The sequence below is a fragment of the Dromiciops gliroides genome, chromosome 3, assembly GCF_019393635.1.
Source record: "Dromiciops gliroides isolate mDroGli1 chromosome 3, mDroGli1.pri, whole genome shotgun sequence".
NCBI classification, from domain to species: Eukaryota; Metazoa; Chordata; class Mammalia; order Microbiotheria; family Microbiotheriidae; genus Dromiciops; species Dromiciops gliroides.
The window spans coordinates 442,759,020-442,780,823 of NC_057863.1; the positions used below are offsets into that span (position 1 = coordinate 442,759,020).

The 21,804-nt window shown below is 40.5% G+C and overlaps 1 pseudogene; it reads right to left on the minus strand.

Annotated features, from left to right (window-relative positions):
• Nucleotides 1-4,025: 4,025 nt before the first annotated feature.
• Nucleotides 4,026-19,568, minus strand: LOC122747771 (annotated as a pseudogene).
• Nucleotides 19,569-21,804: the final 2,236 nt, after the last annotated feature.

A 21,804-nucleotide genomic window follows, 5' to 3' on the forward strand; every position in this document is an offset into this window, starting at 1 on the left:
GGTCCTCCTGAATCCAGGGCCAGTGCTTTATCCACTTCGTCACCTAGCTGTCCCCTGTTTTGTTTTTAAATCACTTTTATTTCATCTTCAGAAAATGAAATATATTTAGTGCTTTCTCTTTATGGAAACACTGGCATGTAGGCAGTAGTGTGCTGGTAGATGTTTAACAACCAGCTTTCTAAGAAAAAGAATGTATAGGCGACACACTTTTAAGTTTAATCTGCATTATTAACAGTTTTCTCCATTACTTTCTAAAGTCTAGATAATCAACCAAACAATAAATCAAGCCCTGATTTATAACATTTGCCGATTTCCAAGGTGTAGATGCTCACCTGGAAAATTAACAATTGGCTCTCAAGGGCCTGTCGGAGCTGGCTCCAGCACATCTCTACATGTATATATAGTTTCTGCCAACTTTGAGAACTATTTTAACTTTCCCATTTCCCATCCTCACTCAGGAAAACTCAAAGAACACTGCGCACTCAGTGAAGTACATGTGAACCGAGCAGCAAATCTCCTCTCATAATCCAGCAGTATTATTTTTCTCTTATCCTTATTATTGTTCTGGTCCGTATTTTTTTTCCCCTTTGGAGTGTTTACTGTACTGTTAACTTAATATAGGTTTTTTTTCATTATTTCCTCTACTTGTCTTGATGCACATATTTTCTCTCTTAGTGTCAAAATAAGGTGATGGTGAATTATGAGCCCCTTCTGAGCTCAGCATACTTTTGTAATCTTGTAACCTTTGGCATGAAACACATATACTAGTGAATGATGGAGCACTTAAGAGTGATTCACCACTGAGCATTACAGAAAATAGGCTGACGACTTCAAAAATTCAAGGCAAGTTCCTTCTACTCAGCATGGTGTATATACTGGGCTATCACTTTTTTTCCCCTATTATGTGGTTAAGAAGAGAGGAGATAATGATGGTTTCTTAAAGTTACCTATAATGCACTCAAAACTCTGTTAGGTGTAATGGTTTTAAAAGGTAGAATGAAAACACAGCTAGGAGATCAACACAAAAAGAATCATTTTCAGAGAGAGCTAGTGGGGTATGTTCTCTTCTGGATACATACATGGAGTTCCCATTAACTATAATGGGAATTATATGTGTATCAAGGGAGCATGCCCATTCCCCCAGCCCCCTCCCAAAGGTGTTATGGGAAAATACTGTTTCTTTCCCAGTTTTTCTTCTATTGATTTTATTCACCTGTTGGGCCATACTAGGAGAGTAAGAGCATGGCAAGATAATGTGCCATTTAAAAAGTTATCCTTTTGTGTTTCTCCATTTTAACTTTCTGATGAGGAGTACAAATTAGTGAGTGAGTAAAATATATAGGACAAAATGGCATGCTGTCCAAATGGGACCCAGAGTGATCTATTTTCAGTTTGGAGGCATGAAAACCATAATGCTTCCCTTGGGCAAATATCATATTAGTTGAAGTATCAAAATTATTATAAAAATGAATTGATAGATGCACAGAAAAATAACTAGTATTGCTATACATAGTGTGGAAAGTTGGATATTCAGGGGTCTTTCCAGCCTCACATTTAACAACAATAACATTTGAACCCATAGATCTTGATTATTTGTAGGAGAATATTTTTTTTAAATGTAGGATGTGCTGGTGAGAGGTGAGAGATGAAATAACCTGGCCCAATTTGTTTTGGAAAAAGAATTGGGAAGAGGTACACATACTTAGTATATGCCAGGCACTGTGCTAATTTTGTTGTTGAGTAGTTTTCAGTCATGTCGGACTCTTTGTGACCCTTTTTGGGGGTTATCTGGCAAGGATCCTGGAATAGTTTGCCATTTCCTTCTATAGCTCATTTTACAGATGAAGAAACTGAAGCAAATAGGGTTAAGTGACTTGCCCAGTCACACAACTAGTAAGTGTCTAAGTCCAGTTTTGAACTTGAGTCCAGGCTGGGTACTCTATCCACTGTGTCACCTAGCTGCCCATTGTGCTAAATTTTTTACAAATATCTCATCTGATCCTCACAACAATGAAGGGAGGTAAATGCTATTATTAGCCTCATTTTCCTCAGATCATGAAACTGAGGCAAATAGAGATTAGGTGAGTTGCTCAGGGTCACATAGCTAATTGGTGTCTGATGTTGCATTTGAACAGAGATCTTCCTGACTCCAGGGTCAGCACCCTACCTACCTTGTTCCCTAATGTTTAGGTAGTAAAAAGAAGAAAGTGGGTATGTTAGCATACTGTATTTTACAGGCGAAAGTAGGCAAAAACTTGTAGCTTTTTGGGAAGAGCCAAACTCAGCTTCCCCTACCACTCCCAAGCAGGGCAGTGGGGATAATGAAACTGGAAGAGGGAAGAAACCCACGCCACATGACAGGGAGGGTCAGTCAAGAGTATAGGTTGCTTCTCCAGGGTCAGAGTGGTTACATGGGGAGGTGGGAGGAGAGAGGGGGCTGTTCACTGAGCTCTCCTTATTAATGGTAAAAAGCCAATTCATTATCCTGCAGGGAGAAGCAGAAAGTCTCCCAGAGTGAGATGGCTCTCTTTCTCTCTCTGGGCCCATTGCCCTTTATTTTTCAGAGTCCTTGGGAATAGAGAACCTTTTGAGTTTCTGAAGTTTTGAGTCCTAAACTCTGGACTGGGGATCAGGAGGGGACTGGGAAAACAAATTCAGAAATCAGCAAAACCAAAGCTTCCCCAGGCTCCAGACTACCTGCACTGAGAGTTTGGAAAGGGGGAAAGGTACCCGAATGATTGAACCAGGGGCAGGTCATTGAGGTGGGAGTAATGGAGAAGTGGCATTTATTTATTTATTTATTTATGTTTGTTTTTGTTTTTTGGTAAGGCAATTGGGATTAAGTGACTTGCCCAGGGTCACACACCTAGTAAGTGTTAAGTGTCTGAGGCTGGATTTGAACTCAGGTCCTCCTGAATCCAGGGCCTGTGCTTTATCCACTGTGCCACCTAGCTGCCCTGAGAAGTGGCATTTATTTATTCTGATCTCACAGTCGGTCAGTTCTACTACTTGATCCGGAAGCAAATTCATCTCTGAGCTGAGGATGCCCTATTTTTCTTTGTCAACAATGTCATTCCACCCACCAGCGCCACTATGGGTCAGCTTTACCAGGAATATCATGAAGAAGACTTCTTTCTATACATTGCCTACAGCGACGAAAGTGTCTATGGTCTGTGAAGTTGCCTGCCACCCCTGGGTTGGGGGGGCCCTTCTCTAAGAAGAGTGAGGGTTCCCCTGTATCTTCCTCTCCTTATCCCCCACATCCCCCATTCTCCTCAGTTTCTTCGCCCTGCTGGAAGACAAACACCACCACCTGTCAGGACCTGCAATTTGCAATGTTTAAGACTCTTTCCCTCAGCCCATTCTGGCTGGGGTTGGGGAGGGCAAGGGTAGAAGGAACCCCTAATGTCTCTATTTTCTTTTTTTCCTCCCTTTTTCTGCCTCCTCTTCTCCCCTCCCCCAATCTTTTCTTGGTTGTTTCCCTTTATCTTTTTGTCTCACTCACTGATTGTTTTGGTTTCTGTTCCTTCCCAGACTCCCCAAGGGACTACAATTCCTCCCCTCTCCTCCACCCCTTTCATCTTCCCTCCCACGAGGTAGGGGTGGAGGGGTGGGAGGGGGCTGGGGGTGGAGAAGATCAATAAAGAAACCACCAACTTAAAAAAAAAAGCTTCAGGAGCCAGGGGAGGGAGATAAAACCCCCTTGGCACAGGGCTGGTGAGGAGGGACAGGGTGTCAGGCCCTGGACCCCACAGTACATTCACACACACACACACACACACACACACACAGAACTCAAAATTAATAAAAAACCCTAAAGAGGAGAACTTCTTATGGGTGTGGGTGAGTGAAGTCCCAGCCAGCCAGCTTGGTCCTCTGCTCAGGCACTTTCTATCTCAGTGCCTTACCTGGAGTTAGCCTATTGTTTCTGATTTGGCAAATGAATTTAATTTATACCGCTTAAAATCAAATAAATAACAAGTAGAAGAACAAAAAAAAAATGATACCATGAGGACTGGGCTGGGCTAAGCTAGCATATGGTCAGCAGTAGGGTAGGGGGCCAGAGACTATCACTGTAGGTATCCATAGAGTAGTCCCCGTTCATGTGCACATACATCTCCATTGGGTCCAGGGATCCGTCATTCAGGTTCATGGAATGGTATGTGGCATCCAGATCTTCTTGGTAAGGTTCATTAATGGGGATCACGCTCTGGGCAGCCTCCCAGGCAGCTGGGTCATGTTTGAAGAGTGAATTGGTAAGCCCCACAGAAACACGTTTGCAGTAATGTGGGTTCTTGTCCTCAGAGTTATGGAATAGAATGGCAGCGGCATGGGTTGTAGTACCCTCATTGTGGCAGTGCAGGAGGTCCATGGGTGGAGCCAAGGCTGCCTCACCATCCATGGAGTTGGTGGCCTCTTTGTTCTGGGCCAACTCTCTCAGAACTCTGGCCACCACTCGCTGAATGTTCCCCACTGATGAGTATGGGAGCTGTACAGAGGGATGGTGTTTAGCTGGAAGATCTCCTTGCAGTTGGTGGGATCCCAGGCAAGGATGTGTAGGGCATGAGTACAGCCTTCTACGATTTCCTCCATCTTTACACCATCTGTGTAGGGCTGCTGTTTGCCTGCAGCCACATGGCACTGGGCATCCTGATGGGCCTTGACCAATAACTGGACAAGGCAGGGAATGACCGCTGCCTCCTGGAGGGGAGCATGGTTGGCAGGTCACAAGGCCAGGTTCCTGATTAATCCAATGGTTGCCTTAACCAAAGGCCATTGGTTGGGCTGGTTGAGCAGCTTGACAATGGCAGGAATTCCATAGTTGAGGCACACAAAATTCTGGGTCATCTCAGCCTCTGGTTGTCAGCTAGTGAGATGGTGCAGCGCACAGACAGCAGGCTCGGTGATGTCATCTTTGTCACCTGCACGCAGGATGGCGTGGATCAGTGCCTCCACACCGCTGTTCTGTGTCACCAGGGTCTTGTTCTTGCTGTTGTGGGTCAAGTTGGGAAGGGTGCTGGTGGCACAGGTCAGAACATTCACATCATCCACACTCAGCTGGTTGACCAGCACCTTCAACACACTGTCCAAGCCCTCCTCCCTAGGGAGGATATCTGAGAGGTTGCGCACGGTGAGTAAGGCACTTTCCCAGAACAGACACTAGACTCCTGTTTCCATAATTGAGATGCTGAAGAAACAAATTCAATAGGCTGAAACACAGCAGCCAGACCAGCCAAAACTAGTAAGGGAACTAATCCTCATATGAATGTCACAACCAGGCATCAAGAACTTTGGAAAAGGGAGAAAGGGGCTGGGACAAGGAGGTTGAATGTACCACTGATGGATAGGATAAAACTTTAAGAAATGTTGCATTTGATGAAACAGTTTCCCTTTTTTCTGTTACTATAACTGCCTTCCTTATTACAGTGCTATGTCATAATGGCAGCTACGTGACACAGTGGATAGAGCATTGGCCCTGGAGTCAGGAGAACCTGAGTTCAAATCTGATCTCAGATACTTACAGCTGTGTGACCCTGAGCAAGTCACTTAACCCCAATTACTTTAAACATCCAGGGCCATCTCCAGTCATCCTGATATATGTCTTTCCACTGGACCCAGATGACTCTGGAGGAGAGTAAGGTTGGTGACTTTGCACAGTCCTTCATCCCTTAAATCCAATTCACTGAAACTCATGGCATCACCTCTTGAGGTCATGGTCCTCTTTAAGAATGAAGGACAAACAGCAACAATAACAACTATGTAATAAACCCTTTTGAAATGACTGAGAAGGTGATGTGCTTCTTGAGACAAGAGGGAAGAGAGGAAATGCTGCTACCTTCCTCAGGCCAAAGGACCTAGGAAAGCTAGGTCAAAGTGCAATGGCAGAAACTTATCAGGAAGCCTCAGTACGTTGTGCTATTGTAGGCTTTGGCCATGGAACCCCACTGCCCAGGCCTGGTGGCATAGTTCTACATATATGTGTACACACATTTGTATGTACATATACATTTGTAGGCATGTACAATCAATCAGTTAAGCAGTTGTTAACTCTTCCTATGTGCAAAAGCACTGTGCTAATGTGACATTTTAAAAGTTCAAGAGACATAGTTTCTAGGTAATTTAATCATTTTATTAACAATGGCAATATTTTAATAAAAGGATGGTCATCTGACCATCTCTCAGACCAAAGACAATCATGGTGGGGTGGGCTCACAGCTTATATGCCCATTGGAAGAGTGTGTCCCCTAGGGTAACAATCAACTCTGATGGGTTAACAATTGAGAGAACAAATATTTCAATGAGGGGCTCAACCTATTCAAATGAACGTTGATTATGTCAGTTACTTCTAAGTTACCCCAGCTTTGGGCAATCTATTCAAAGAATTTATTCCCGCCGCCCCCCCCTCCCCCAACCTGAATAGAGCATAATGGCTTCCTCACCTTGGTAGAATTTATCAGTAATGTTCTTCTTTTCTTTTTTCTTTTTCCTTTTTCTTTTTCTTTTGGCAGGGCTATGAGGGATAAGTGACTTGCCCAAGGTCACACAGCTAGAAAGTGTCAAGTGTCTGAGGCTGGATTTGAACTCAGGTCCTCCTGAATCCAGGGCCAATGCTTTATCCACCATGCCACCTAGCTGCCCTGAGTAATGCTCTTTAGGAGGCTGAACACTCTACCATAAGGCTCTCTGCTTCTAGGTAGCTATATAATTTTGGGTGAGTCCTATAATCTCTCTGGGCTTTGGTTTACTAATCTGTAAAATGAGATGGTAGAACTATGGTATCATCTTGGTCCAAATAGAAGCCTCACTTTCCACCTCCCCTCCTCATCTGTTTTGTATAAATCCTGAGTTCAGCCTATACTAATTATTTTTCAGAGCATGACAATATGATAAAAATCATGAATCTCTATTAAAGCACTACTTTCTGGAGTTCCGGGGTGGAGCCAAGATGGCAGAGGAAAGGCAGTGAGCTCTCGAACTCATGACAGAATCACTCCAAAAACCTCCAAATAATGCAATAGGACAATTCCTGGAGCAGCAAAATCCACAGAAGAATGTGCTGAGATCATTTCCAACCAAGGATGGCTTGAAAGGTCAGAAGGAGGGAGCTGCTGTGCCAAGACAGGAGTGGAACCCAACCTCACAGTCACCCTGACACAGATCCAGGCTCAGGAAGGCCTTACCAGAGAAAGAAACCCCCAGAACCTCTGAATCAGCTGGTGAAAGGACTGAGCCCTTGGGGGGGTGGGGGAGATTATAGGGGTCTCTGCTGATGCTGAAGCCAAACTTGGGTTTTTCACCCCTGCTGGGAACCAGGAGGTAGGCTTGAGTAGCAGTGGCCCAGGTGGGGAAGGGGTGTGGGCTTGTTGAAGTTGACAACCACAGCAAGTGGAGTTTTGCTGTCTGGTTGATTGGTGAGTTAGCCTGGGGTTATCTACATACCAGGTATTAGGCCAGGTGAGTGAAGAACCTGCCCCTCCTTAAATCATACCACCTGGGACCCCCTGAAGCTTGGGACTGTGCAGCCTGGAAACAGTGCCTCACTTTAAGGAGCTAAAAGTCAAATAAAAGAAAGGAAATATGAGTAGACAGAGAAAGGTGAGGACCACAGAAAGTTTCTCCAGTGACAAGGAAGATCGAGGCACACCCTCAGAGGAGAATGGCAATGTCAGGGACCCTATATCTAAAGCTTCCAAGAAAAATATGAATTGGTCTCAGACCATAGCAGTGCTCAAAAAGGTCTTTGAAGATAAAGTTAGAGAAGTAGAGGAAAAAGTGGAAAGAGAAATGAGGGTGATGCTGGAAAGACATGAGAAAAAAGTCAACAGTTTGAAAAGCCAAATGGTAAGGGAGATACAAAAGCCATCTGATGAAAATAATTCCCTAAGAATTAGGGCTGGACAAACAGAAGCTAGTGATTTTATGAGAAACCAAGATGCAATAAAACAAATCCAAATGAATGAAAAAATAGAGCACGACATGAAATGTCTTCTTGGAAAAACTGCTGACCTGGCAAATAGATCCAGGAGAGAGAATTTGAAAATTATTGTTCTACCTGAAAACCATGATCAAGGAAAGAGCTTTGACATTATCTTCCAAGAAATTGTCAGGGAGAATTGCCCTGATATTCTAGAAGCAAAAGGTAAAATAGACATTGAAAGAATCCACCAATCACCTCTGAAAGAGATCCCAAAAGGAAAACTCCCAAGAATATTATAGCCCAATTCCAGAGCTCCCGGGTCAAAGAGATAATATTGCAAGCTGCCAAAAAGAAAGAATTCAAGCACTGTGGAGCCCCAGTTAGGATAACACAAGATCTAGCAGCTTCTACATTAAAGGACTGGAGGGCATGGAATATGATATTCCAGAGGGCAAAGGAATTGGAATTACAACCAAGAATCATGCATCCAGCCAAACTGTGTATAATCTTTTAGAGGAAAAAATGGGACTTCACAGAAGAAGAGGACTTTCAGGTATTTATGATGAAAAGACCTGAACTTAATGGAAAATTTGACTTTCAAATATAAGACCCTAGAAAACCATAAAAAGTTGGAGTTAGGTGACATGCCTGGGGTCTTGCAGTGGGTGAGTGTCTTGTGTCTGAAGTTGGATTGGGGCTGGGGTCCTCCTGGGTCCAGGGTGAATGCTTTGTCCACTGTGTCACCTAGCTGCCCCATGATGGCATCTTTAGGGTAAAATTGAGGGGTGAGAGGAATGCACTGGGGGAAGGGGAAGGGCAGAGGTAGCATGGGGTAAAATCCCACATGAAAGAAACAAGAAAGGGCTTATGGAGTAGGGGAAGAGATGGGGGAGGAGCAGGGCAGTAAATGAATTTTTCACTCTTCAGAATAGGCTCAAAGTCCTTAATCTCATCAGAGTTGGCTCAAGGAGGGATCAACACACACCCCCAATTGGATGGAGTAATCTATTTAAACTGGGCAGTAAGTGAGCCTAACACTCTTCAGAATTGGCTCAAAGACCTTAATCTCATCAGAATTGACTCAAGGAGGGAATAACATACACACTCAAATGGGGGGAGTAATCTATCTAACCCTGCAGGAAAATAGGAGGGGAAGGGGATAAAGAGGGAGGGGCAAAAGAAGGGAGGGCAGATTTGGGGAGGGGACAGTCAGAAGCAAATCCCTTTTGAAGAGGGATAGAGGGAAAGAAGATAGATAATAGAGTAAATATCATGGGGAAGGGAATAGGATGGAGGGAAAGTTAACAATAGTAATTGTGAAAAAGAGAAAAGGGGGAAAATTGTACAAAAAAAATATTTATAGCAATTCTTTGTGGTGGCTAAGAATTGGAAATCAAAGGAATGTCCGTCAATTGGGGAATGACTGAAGAAACTCTGGTATATGATTGTAATGGAATATTATTGTGCTATAAGAAATGATGAGCAGGATGATTTCAGAAAAACCTGGAAAGACTCATATGAACTGATGTATATTAAAGTGAGTGGAACTGGGAGGACATTGTACACAGTGACAGCAGTATTGTTCAATGAGCAATTGTGAATGACTTAACTACTCTCAGCAATACAATGATCCAAGACAATCCCAAGGGACTAATGATGAAGCATACTATCCACTCCCAGAGAAAGAACTGATATTGATTGAACACAGACTAAAAAAAAAAAAAGAGTGCTTGTGAATTGTACTTATATAACCTATATCAGATTGGTTGCTGTCTTGTGGAGGGGGGAGGAAAGGGAGGGAGGGAGAAAAATTTGGAACTCTAAGTCTAATGAAAACAAATGTTGAAAACTACCTTTACAATGTAACTGGAAAAAATAAAATAAATGTTTATTGCAAAAAAAAAATCACCATTTTCTGCAAAGCTTTACATTTAAATCACAAATCTGTAATTCACAAATTATTTTCAGTTGACTGAATAATGACTGAGAGAGAGAGTCTTCCTGCCAGAATCAAGATCCCCACCTGAGAGGATTCAGAAAATCCCCTATAATTTTTTTGTAGCTCAGAAATAAAATTTCTGTGGAAAGTAGAAAAAGTATTGGACTTGGAACTGGAGGTCCTGGGTTCAAATCTTGGCTTGCCTACTAACTTTTGGTGTGACCCTAAACAAAACATTTGAGTTCTCTGGGTCTCAGTTTCTCCTTCCATAAAAGAAGACATTTAGGCTAAAGGATCTTTAAATTCTCTTCTCACTCTAAATGTATGATTTTATCATTCCACAAACATTCATATGTCACTTTTCTTTTAAGAATTTCAATAGTTCCAATCATATGTATTAGTTCATCTAATGGGTTTTAATTATTCATTTTTCTGGGAATTTAATTTCTTCTCTTTAAAAACACACACTGTTATCAGAGCTAGTTTTTTTTAATTAATAAAGTATTTTATTTTTTTTCCGTTACATGTAAAGATAGTTCTCAACCTTTGTTTATACAAGCTTTACAATTTCAGATTTTTCTCCCTCCCTCCCCTCCCTCCCCTCCCTCCCCCCCTCCCCTAGACAGGAGGTAATCTGATATAGGTTATATATATATATATATACACACACACACACACACATAATAACATTAATCCTATTTCTGCATTAGTCATGTTATAAGAGAAAAAAAATCAGAGCAATGATGGAAAACCTCAAAATAGAAAAAAAAACAACAGCATCAAAACCAAAAGAAATAGTATGGTTCATTTAGCATCTATACTCCGCAGTTCTTTTTTTTTTTTTCCTGGATTTGGAGATCCTCTTTCATCACGAGTTCCCTGGAACTCTTCTGTGCCATTGCATTGGTGAGAAGAATATAGTCCATCACAGTAGATCAACACTCAATGTTGATGTTACTGTGTACAGTGTTCTTCTAGTTCTGCTCATCTCACTCATCATCAGCCCACTCAAGACCCTCCAGGTTTCTCTGAACTCCTCCTGCTCATCGTTTCTTATAGCACAATAGTATTTCATTGTATTCATATACCACAACTTGTCCAGCCATTCCCCAATTGATGGGCACCCCCTCAACTTCCAATTCTTTGCCACCACGTAAAGAGCAGCTATAAATATTTTTGTACATTTGGGTCCCTTTCCCCCTTCCATGATCTCTTTGGGAAAAAGACCCAAAAGTGGTACTGCTGGGTCAAAGGGTATGCACAGCTTTATCGCCCTTTGGGCATAATTCCAAATTGCTCTCCAGAATGGTTGGATCAGTTCACAGCTCCACCAACAATGGATTAGTGTTCCAATTTCCCCACAGCTTCTCCAACATTTATTATTTTCCTTTTTTGTCATTTTAGCCAATCTGATAGGTGTCAGGTGGTACCTCAGAGTTGTTTTTATTTGCATCTATCAGAGCTAGTTTTAATGTATTTGGAATTCTCTGGCTGAATTTCAATGCTCAGGCCTCTGGCTACAACTCTGGATGTTGAAGAGTTAGTGACAGTTGGTATTTACATATTCACTTAAGAACCCTGTATATGGTCTGAAGAACACTATACAGCTTCCTTTCCTTGTATCTATAAATATAGTTTCCTATTGACCTCATTGGGAGATTCTTGGTTTTAGGACCAAGAGAAAGAACTAATAGAAGAATATTGTTTAGATTCAAAGAAGAAATTACCAGCATAGCTTTTATTCATTTACAAAGCTCTTTATCATAGCAATCCTGTAGATAGTGCAAATATCCCTATTTTACAGATAAGGTAATTAAGGTTCAAAGAGGTAACATGAATAGCCCTGTTGGAGGTTGAGCACAAGTTTCCAGACTACAAGTACTCTTTTCATTATACTGTTTGGCCTTTCCAAGAAATTAAGCTCCCTGATGCCATTTTATGAGAATTTAGCTTGAAATATTCTGTTTTGTGGATGAAGCACTGGGCCAGGAATCGAAATACTTGGGTTCTTTTTCCAGTTCTGCCATTTTTTTAGCGATGTGATCTTGAGCAAGTTATTTGATATCTCTGAGCCTCAGTTTCATCCTCCATAAAATGATGGGGATAATAATAGCTGTGCTGACTATTCTATAGGGTTGTTGTGAGGATCAAATGAGACCACACTTATGGAAGTGATGTGGGATAGAATTTGGGGTCAAATTGATCATGAGTCATCCCAAAAGAATTACAAGAATCAGTAACTCAGTTTATCAAGTTTTATTGCAATACTGTGAGTGATCACAGGGAGAGAACCAGAAGAGTGGAAAGGTATCTAATAAGAAAAGGAAAAAACAGTCATATTTATAGTATGGATAAATTGATTATCAGTCTCATTATAATAATCTCCACCTTAGGGAGGTACAGGGGAGGTCCTGTCTTTCTGATTATAATAATCTCCACCTTTCGGAGGTATAGGGGAGGGCTTATCCTAATTTGGAGTTCCTGGGGTCCTAAGCCAACCCCCAAGGCGGGTACCTTTTTCAGTGGAGGTATGTTTTTGGGGTTTACACGTCATAAGGTGAATCTGAGACAAATTTGGCCTTTTCTGCACATGTCTCTTTCTGATTCCCATGCTTAGTTTCAAAACATCTTATTTTATCATTTATTTCTAGTCTGAATTTCTATAGCCTGTCATTTTATTTAAGGTCTTTATAGCCTAGCTCCCTCTATTCCTGTTATGGGTACTGATTACTGTGGGTAAGAGAACTTAGTATCCTGACTTGTAAGTTATCCATTAACTGGGATCTGAATTCCTCCTAGGGCTCATGCTTGGGTCTTAGGTTTTTCTCTTAACCTTTTTTTTTTGTCTCCTACATCAGAAGTGCTTTATAAACTATAAAGTACTACTGATATATGTTAGTTATTAGGCTATGCTATAGACCTGATGTGGGGTGGTAGAACTGTACTATGAACCCAATATAATATTGGGGGTGAGTATAGCCTTCCAAGATGTTGTTCCTCAGTTGGTACTGTTACTAATGACAAGAGGTGGTAACATGTAGTAGACAGCTATTAAAACTGGCAGAAAATGCAGAGGGGGAGTGGGTTATGAGCTGAGTTCAATACATGTGACTTGAAAGTCCACCTGAATTCACAGACTATCCCCATAAAAAATACAAAGAAAGGCCTTTGGCTGACAATGGCATTAAAGTCATGGCAGAGAGGGGTGGATGGAATGGTCAATTCAGTGAAAATCACAAAATACCTCAGATAGGCAAGAAGGAAAAATCAACTGTGGTCTCAAGCAAAAAGTAAACTGTATAGTCATATACATTCAAGGCTTAAGAGGACAAGAGTTGGGGCAGCTAGGTGGCGCAGTAGATAGAGCACCGGCCCTGAAGTCAGGAGTACCTGAGTTCAAATCCAGCCTCAGACACTTAACACTTACTAGTTGTGTGACCCTGGGCAAGTCACTTAACCCCAATTGCCTCACTAAAAAAAAAAAAAAAAAAGAGGACAAGAGTCAATATAGTTGAAGTTGAAGTTAGAATATGAATAAATAGGTTTATGTATTTGTACCAGTTGCCATTTTGAATGTTGTTATGGATCAGATGAGTGTTATAGGTTAAGGAGTTGGGAGGATGAGAAGAGAGGCAGCAGCTTTGCCTATGACCCACTTCCTCTCCTAGGAAAGACACTTGAGATTGGAATCAAGTCAATAAACATCACCTTTTTTGCCTGCTATATATTTCCAGGTGTTTCCTCTCCTATAAAATGAGAGGATTGTACTCGATTATCTCTGAGTTCCTCAAATATGATCCTATGTCATTTTGACCAGCGGAGGGAGGATGACCTTGTAGGTACAGAGTTATCATCTGAGATCATATGTGTTATATATACTATCCTGTAGACAGTTGCCAGATTAATTTTCTCAAGGCATAATATTAAATGTCAACCCTTTGCTAGAAAACCTTTAATAACACCCCATTACCTACCAAATAAAATTCAAACTCCTCATCTGGCTTTCAGGGACCTTCACAATTTAGCCCCAACCTATCTTTCTAGCCTTATATCAGCTTCATCATCCCATACTACAGTCATACTGATTACATGATACTCCCTAAACATTCTCCATGAGGAGTGGGGGTGGGGGAGAGACGATAAGCCAGGCAGAAGGAACAATGGGAACAAAAGCACAGAGGACATGCTGAGCTTGAAATGCTAAAGGGTAGAGATGACTAGCAGGCAGGTGGCAGCTGGGAGCTGTGATTCTGGAGAGGGATTAGGACTGCATATATAGGTTTGGAAATTGTTGGTGAAAAGGTGATAATTTAACAGATGAGGTCATCAAGGAAGTGAGGATAAAAAGAGGAAGGATGAGGACAGAGTATAATGGTAGAAGGACAGATTGAAGGAAAAGCTTTCAAAGCAAAAAGATGCACATAGATTAAAGTTTAAAAGTTATTTTTAAAAAAATTTATTTTGTTTTTTTTTAATTTATGGAATCAAACAAGCATTTCTATAACATAGTCTAATAAAAAGTATGATTGCACATGAAACTGCAAATCTCCTATGCCCAACTTGCTATTCCTTTCAAATACATAACAAAATTATCATATACATTTATTTTTTCCCTTTTTCCCCACCCCTGCCCTAGAGATGGCTACCCTTAGACACAAATAGGTGTGTGTATGATATATGTATATATGTGCACATACATACTTATATATGTAAAATTATTCTATATATACTTCTATTTATCAGTTCTTTCTCTGGATGCAGATAGCAACTTTCTTCATATATCCTTTATAGTTAATTTGGGTATTTATAATAGAAAAAATAAATTATTCACTCAAAGTCATTCTTAAAATAATATTGCTATTACTGAATACAATGTTCTCTTGGTTCTACTCATTTCATTCTTCATTATATTGTGCAAATTTTTCCATGTTTTTCTAAGATCATCGAGCTCATCATTTCTTATAGCACAGTAATATTCCCTCATAATCATATACCACAACTTGTTCATCCATTCCCTAATTGATGGGCATCCCTGAAATTTCCAGTTCTTTGCCACCACAAAGAGAGCTGCTATAAATATTTTAGAATATATAGGTTGTTCTCCTTTTCCCCTAATCATCTTTGGAAAAGACCAAGTAGTGGTATTTTTGGGTCAAAGAGTATATGCAATAATTCTAGATTGCCCTACAAAAATGGTTGGATCAGTTCACAATTCCATCAAGAATGAATTAGTGGGGCAGCTAGGTGGCACAGTGGATAGAGCACCTGCCCTATAGTCAGGAGTACCTAAGTTCAAATCTGGCTGGCCTCAGACACTTAACACTTACTAGCTGTGTGACCCTAGGCAAGTCACTTAACCCCAATTGTCTCACTAAAAAAAAAAAAAAAAGAATGAATTAGTGTCTCAATTTTTCCACATCCTCTTCAACATTTGTCATTTTCCCCTTCTATAATTTGAGCCAATCTGGTAGACATAAAATGATATCTCAAGGTTGTTTTAATCTGCATTTCTCTAACCAATAATGATTTAGAGTATTTTTTTCATATAATTATAAAGTGTTTTGATTTTTTTCATTGGAAAGCTGTGTCTGTTCATATCCTTTGACCATTACTCGATTGGGTAATGACTCATTTTTATAGATTAGACAAAGTTCTTTTTAATATTTAAAAGTAATTTTTCATAATTTTATAGTTTTTATAATTTTATTTATATATTTATATTTTATTTATACTGTAAGAGTTATTTTAAATTGGGTGTTTTTAAAACTATTTCTTCTTGCAGAGTTTTGCTTGTGATATATAGGAATGCTGATGATTTATGTAGATTTACTTTATATACTGCTACTTTGCTAAAATTATTGTTTCAGCTAACTTTTTAGTTGAGGTTTTAGAATTTTCCAAGAATATCATCATTTTGTCTGCAAAAAGAGATAATTTTATCACTTCCTTCATTATTTTGATTCCTTCCATTTCTTTTTCTTCTTTTATTGCTATTGCCAAGATTTCTGATACCATATTGAATAATATTGGTAGGAGTAAATGATCAATAATTTATATACTACAGATGACATAGTAACAAAGTACATGAAGAAACACCTTTTTAAAAAAGATGGAATAGGCAGAAATGTAATTGTAGGAGGAGACTTTAATATCCTATTATCAGAATATGAGAGATCAAGAATAGGAAAAGGCATCATAGTAAATAATAAGGTGCTCAAGGTGTAATCCAAAATTGCATATGCTTAACACCTGAACTTTAGTTCCTAAGGACCCCTACCCCTACCCCAAACCCCGTGCCCCATTTTCCCCCATGACATTAAATCAATAAGAAAAAGATGAAAGTCTAAGAAAAGAAAGGCATTTTACCAATGCCTGCAAAAACAGTGAGTAGATCATTTGATTTACAAATGCCCCCAATGACAAAAACACAAAAAATGTAAAGATGTACAATGATCAATAAAAGAGTAACTAATTAAACACTCTCACATTTATAGGTTTAAAAAAGGATTTAGTGGAAGAGAATTACAGAATGGGAACTTACAAGAATGGGGAAAGAGAAAGTTGGGTACAGAAGGGGGCAGTTCATGCACCCCCTATCAAATCCATAGGAAAACTGCAAGGAAATAATTATTCCTTTTGTTTCTCAACAAAAGATTTGGATTGTGGGAAATTAGTTGGTTTTGGGGGGGGGGGCAATGAGGGTTAAGTGACTTGCTTTGGGTCACACAGCTAGTAAGTGTCAAGTGTCTGAGGCTGGATTTGAACTCAGGTCCTCCTGAATCCAAGGCCAGTGCTTTATCCAGTGCACCACCTAGCTGCCCCAATTGTGGGAAATTAGGGAGGGAAAGCAACAGAGGAGAGGGCTTGGGACTTCAGGAATACAGGAAAGGAAAGAATATTCTAATGGGAGAGATACATATCTCCAGTAAGAGAAAGGGACCTTATACTGGATTTGTGTTGAAGGGAATTTTTCTGAGGGAGAATTGTATCCTTTTGGACAACATCCCACCTCAGGAGAAGAGATAAATGAGTCCTCAAGAGTAACTGGTCCCAGAATAGTAGTATAGACAGAACCAGAGATAGAATAGCTCTGGCCTTAGGAATGAAAACTGATCATGGTAAGGGCAGGGAGTAGGGCCAGGCCTCATGACTTGGAACACAACACTGCAGTACATAGGACATAACTCCAACATAGTTTCTTTCATGAGAGAGGCACAGCAGAAATCAGGGAAGATGGGGTAAGATCTATAAAGGCAATTATATAGAAATGGGATAGAAGAGAAAGTTCAAATCTGATGCTTCAGAAGCTTTATGTTCAGGAGGGATACATGATAAGGAAGGATAAAATAAAAATGTAGCCTATGAATTAGAATATAAAATTAGAATAGAGTAGAAGAGAAAAAAAGAAGAGGACAAAATAAAAGAAAACTTGTAAAAGAGTATAGGAAAAGAGAGTTACTTAAAATAAGAGGCAAGAAGAGAGGTGGGAAGGGAAGAAATCTAACTATTCATTTGACTAATGAAAGAGAAGAATTAAAATAGGGAAAGAAATAGGTTAAAAAAATAAATAAGGAAAAGAAACAAACATTTATTAAATATCTTCTGTATACAAGTGAGACAGCTAGATAGCTCAGTGGATACTGTGCTGGGACTAGAGTCAGGAAGACCTAAGTTCAAATACAGCCCCGGACACTTACTATCTGTGTGACCCTGGGCAAGTCACTTAACCTCCGCTTGCCTTAATCCACCGGAGAGGGAAATGACAAACCACTCTGTTATCTTTGCCAAGAAAACCTGCACATGGGGGTCACAAAACCTTGGACATAACACAACAATTGAACAACAACAATGTACCGGGTACCATGCTATGCTCTTTACAAATATTACCTCATTTTATCTTCACAAAAACCCTGGGAGATAGATACTATTATTACTTCCATTTTACAGTTGTGGAAACCGAGGCAGACAGAGGTTAAATGATTTTCCCAGGGTTACATGGCTCAAGTGGTTGAGGCTGTATTTGAACTCAGGCTTCCTGACTCTTGGCCCAGCATTGTACTCACACCTCTGCCTAACTGCTTCTGAGAAGGAGAACTTGAGATAATGCAGGTAAACTGCAACAGAAGGGGGTGTTGAAGGAGAGAAGAGCCTGCAGGAATAGGAAAGTATGTAACAAGGCAAAGAACTAGCTAAAAAGAGGAAGAGGGAAGACAAAAGCCAATACAAAAGAAATGAAGGAAGGAAAAATGCAATATAGATCTGCCTATATTGTGTTAACTGACATCTAACACTCATGCAACAGTGCATCAGAATTGAGATCTCATTCATTTCCTATCTTGGTCTACTCCTGGGGAAGGGGATAACACCACTGTGGTCTTTGCCATACTAGCCATCACAAATGCTGAGAGACTCATGCAACATGGGACCATATCCTGACACACACTGCTGAGTAGATTTGATGGTTCACAGATGTCTACTGAGTCTACTACTGATCTGAGTCCTCAGAAGTACAGGGCTCCTTAAACTTTTTCCACTCACAACCTCTTTTTCTGTGACCTCATGTATATAGGTATATAAAATAGGAATATATAAACTTTTACTGTTGCCAATTTTTTGTGACCCCACATTCAGTTACATGATCCCATATGGGGTCATGACCCACAGTTTAAGATGCTAGGCTCTAGTATTTCTGGCTCCTGGAGGCTGAGAAAAGAAAAATAGGATGTATATTCCAGGTGTGATGTCTTTGTTCTACCCACTCTCTAACTAGAGAGGCAGAGAAAGAGAAAGAGAAAGAAGAGAGAACTTTGACTCATTAAGAACCATGGAAAGTTAGACACTTATCAAACACTCTCTAGAGGAAAGTGAGTATATAACTAACCTACCAAAGTGACTAAGAATTCCTGGGGCCCAGTCCTTTTGATGAATGGGATCAGTTTAGTGGCTAGCAGCACCATCTAGTGGTTAAATATGTTTCTAGAATTATCTATGTAAAGGTATGGCAGCAAGAGATTTAATGTTGAATTTGTGGGTGATTGCCTACTTTTTTTCCCCTAGCATAGATGCCAATGAGTGGTTTGATAGATTCTCTGAACTTTTCCTCTTAGCTGTGAGTTTACAATAGAGAAAGGGAAATGGAGATGGGGGCAGAGGATAAAGTTATAAAAATAGAATTGAAATCTAAAATCTTGGTAAAGAACATAGGGTTAAGTTGCTTCATGATATTTTTTGTTTTAAAATAAGTTTTTATGAATACATTTTGGTTTTTTAAAAACAACAGTTTCACCAAAAAAAGAAAGAAACAAAAAAACAACAGTTTCCCCCAGTAACCATCTCCCCTCCCTCTTTTTTTTTTTTTTTTTGGTTTGTTTTTGCAGGCAATGGGGTTTAAGTGACTTGCCCAGGGTCACACAGCTAGTAAGTGTCAAGTGTCTGAGGCCGGATTTGAACTCAGGTACTCCTGAATCCAGGGCTGGTGCTTTAACCACTGCGTCATCTAGCTGCCCTCCCCTCCCTCTTAAAGAGCCATACCTTACAACAAATAGTATTTTTAAAGACAAAAAAGAAAAAGAAAAGGAAAAATTAGCCTAAACGGATCAAATCTGAAAATATATTCAATGTATAACACTAATGGGCCTCCTACCTCTGCAAAGGGGGTGGAGTCATAGTGTTTTCTGATAACTCTTCTTTCAAGACATATCTGTTCGTCATAATTGCGCAACATTCATTTTAGCTTTATTTTTGTGATCGTTCTTTATGGTTGGTCTGTTCAGGAAGATTATTTTGGAAGATGGATTGGAAATGGAAGAGACTCTTAGATGGAAGGCCAATTAGGACCAATTAAGATTCTGGCAACTTAGGGATAGAGGTGATGAATGCCTGAACCAAGATTGTGACTGTTCATGGAGATGAAAGAATGGATGAGGCGCAGTGGATAGAGCACTGGCCCTGGAGTCAGGAGGACCTGAGTTCAAATCTAGCCTCAGACACTTAACACTTACTAGCTGTGTGACCCTGGGCAAGTCACTTAACCCCAATTGCCTCACTAAAAAAAAAAAAAGAATGGATGAAAGAGATGTGGATGTAGAATAGATAAGACATGGCAACAGATCAGATATGGTAGGAGGTGGGATGATAGAAGGAAAAGAGACAAAGAGAACTGAGGTTATGAACCAGGGAGGCTGGGAAGATGGTGGTGTCCTCATCAAAAAAATCAGGATGGGGCAGCTAGGTGGCACAGTGGATAGAGCACCGGCCCTGGAGTCAGGAGTACCTGAGTTCAAATCTAGCCTCAGACACTTAACACTTACTAGCTGTGTGACCCTGGGCAAGTCACTTAACCCCAAATGCCTCACTAAAAAAAAATCAGGATGTTTGGAGGCAGGACAGATTTAGGAGGAAAGCTAATGAGTTCTCTTTTGGATATGTTGGGTTTGAGATGCCATTGGGACACCCTGGGGGAAATTTCTAGCAGAATTCCCTAGTATAGGGCTAAAGTTCAGGAGATACAACTTCCCATATGAATTTGTGAATCATCTGTGTAGACATGATAATCAAATCCAAAATGATAGATTTGATCACCAAGGAGAGAATATATCGAGAGAAGACACAACACAGAGCCATAGGAAACAACCATGATTAGGAGGCAGGAGATGTTTGATGATTCACAAAGGGGACTAAGAAGGAGCAATGAAAATGGTGGGACCATGTGTAAGGGACAGAATCATAGAATACAAATCAGGTGAGTGTATTCAGGAGGCGCATTGGCAGTATAAGAAGCTAGATGTCATAGGAGATGAGGACTAGAAAAGGCCATTGAATATAGCAATTAAGGAATGATTGGTAAGTTTCCTGGATACTTTACCTCAAGGTATCAAAGGTTCCTTGAAGCTAGAGGACTTGTGCCAAAAAAGACTCAGATCCCAACCTCTGTCAGGTACCATAACACCTGGTCTCAAAACCTCCAAATACTAAGCTAAGGGTTTGGGATGTCTTCTCCCTGTGACCCATCACCTGCTATCTCAGAATTCTTTGATCGAGACTAGCAGCCATCCACAGCATCACATGTGACTTTTGATTTCGAAATACAAACTACTCGGGGAAGATCCAGGTGATTCTGATCTTATCTGAGTTGTTTGTATTTTGTCCTGTAGCCAATAGGGAGACAAGATAGGTTTTTTGCACAGGGGAATGACAAGCTCACACCTGTGTTTTAGAAATATTAATTTGGAAGCTATTTAGAGAATAGATTAGAGAATGGGGAGAGGCTGAGAAAAGGAGTCATGTAGGGTTCCAAGGTCCAACCACTGAAAGGATGCTTTACCTTGTGGAGCCCCAGGCAACAATTTATTAAGTCAATAAGTTGCGAGATAGATGTCAAATTGCTTTGGAAGGAATTTTCTGAGAGGTCTCTACTCTGATGAAATCTAGGTCCACAGGGGGTTAAAATGTCATCTATATGGAGACTGGACCGGAGAAAGGAGAGATTGGAAACAGGGATATCTTTTTTAAATGGCCCAGAGGAAAGGTGATGGAGACATGAATTAGGGTAATTGAAATGGAAGTGACAAGATGGAGACAGAGTTAAGGCAAGATTATAGAAGTAGAATCAGTAATGAGGCAGCTAGATGGCTCAGTGGATAGAGTGCTGGGCCTGGAGTCAGGAAGGCCTAAGCTCAACTCTGTCCTCAGACACTTATTAGCTATGTAACCCTGGGCAAATCACTTAACTTCTTTTTGCCTAGGAAGCACTTAGGTGGCTCAGTGGATAGAGCACTGGGTCTGGAGTCATGAAGATTTGAGTTCAAATTTGGCCTCAGACATTTACTAGCTGTGTGACCCTGGGCAAGTCACTTAACTTCTGTTTTCTTAATCCACTGGAGAAGGAAATAGCAAACAACTCCAGTAAAGGTGCCAAGAAAACCCTATGGACAGTATGGTCCAGAGA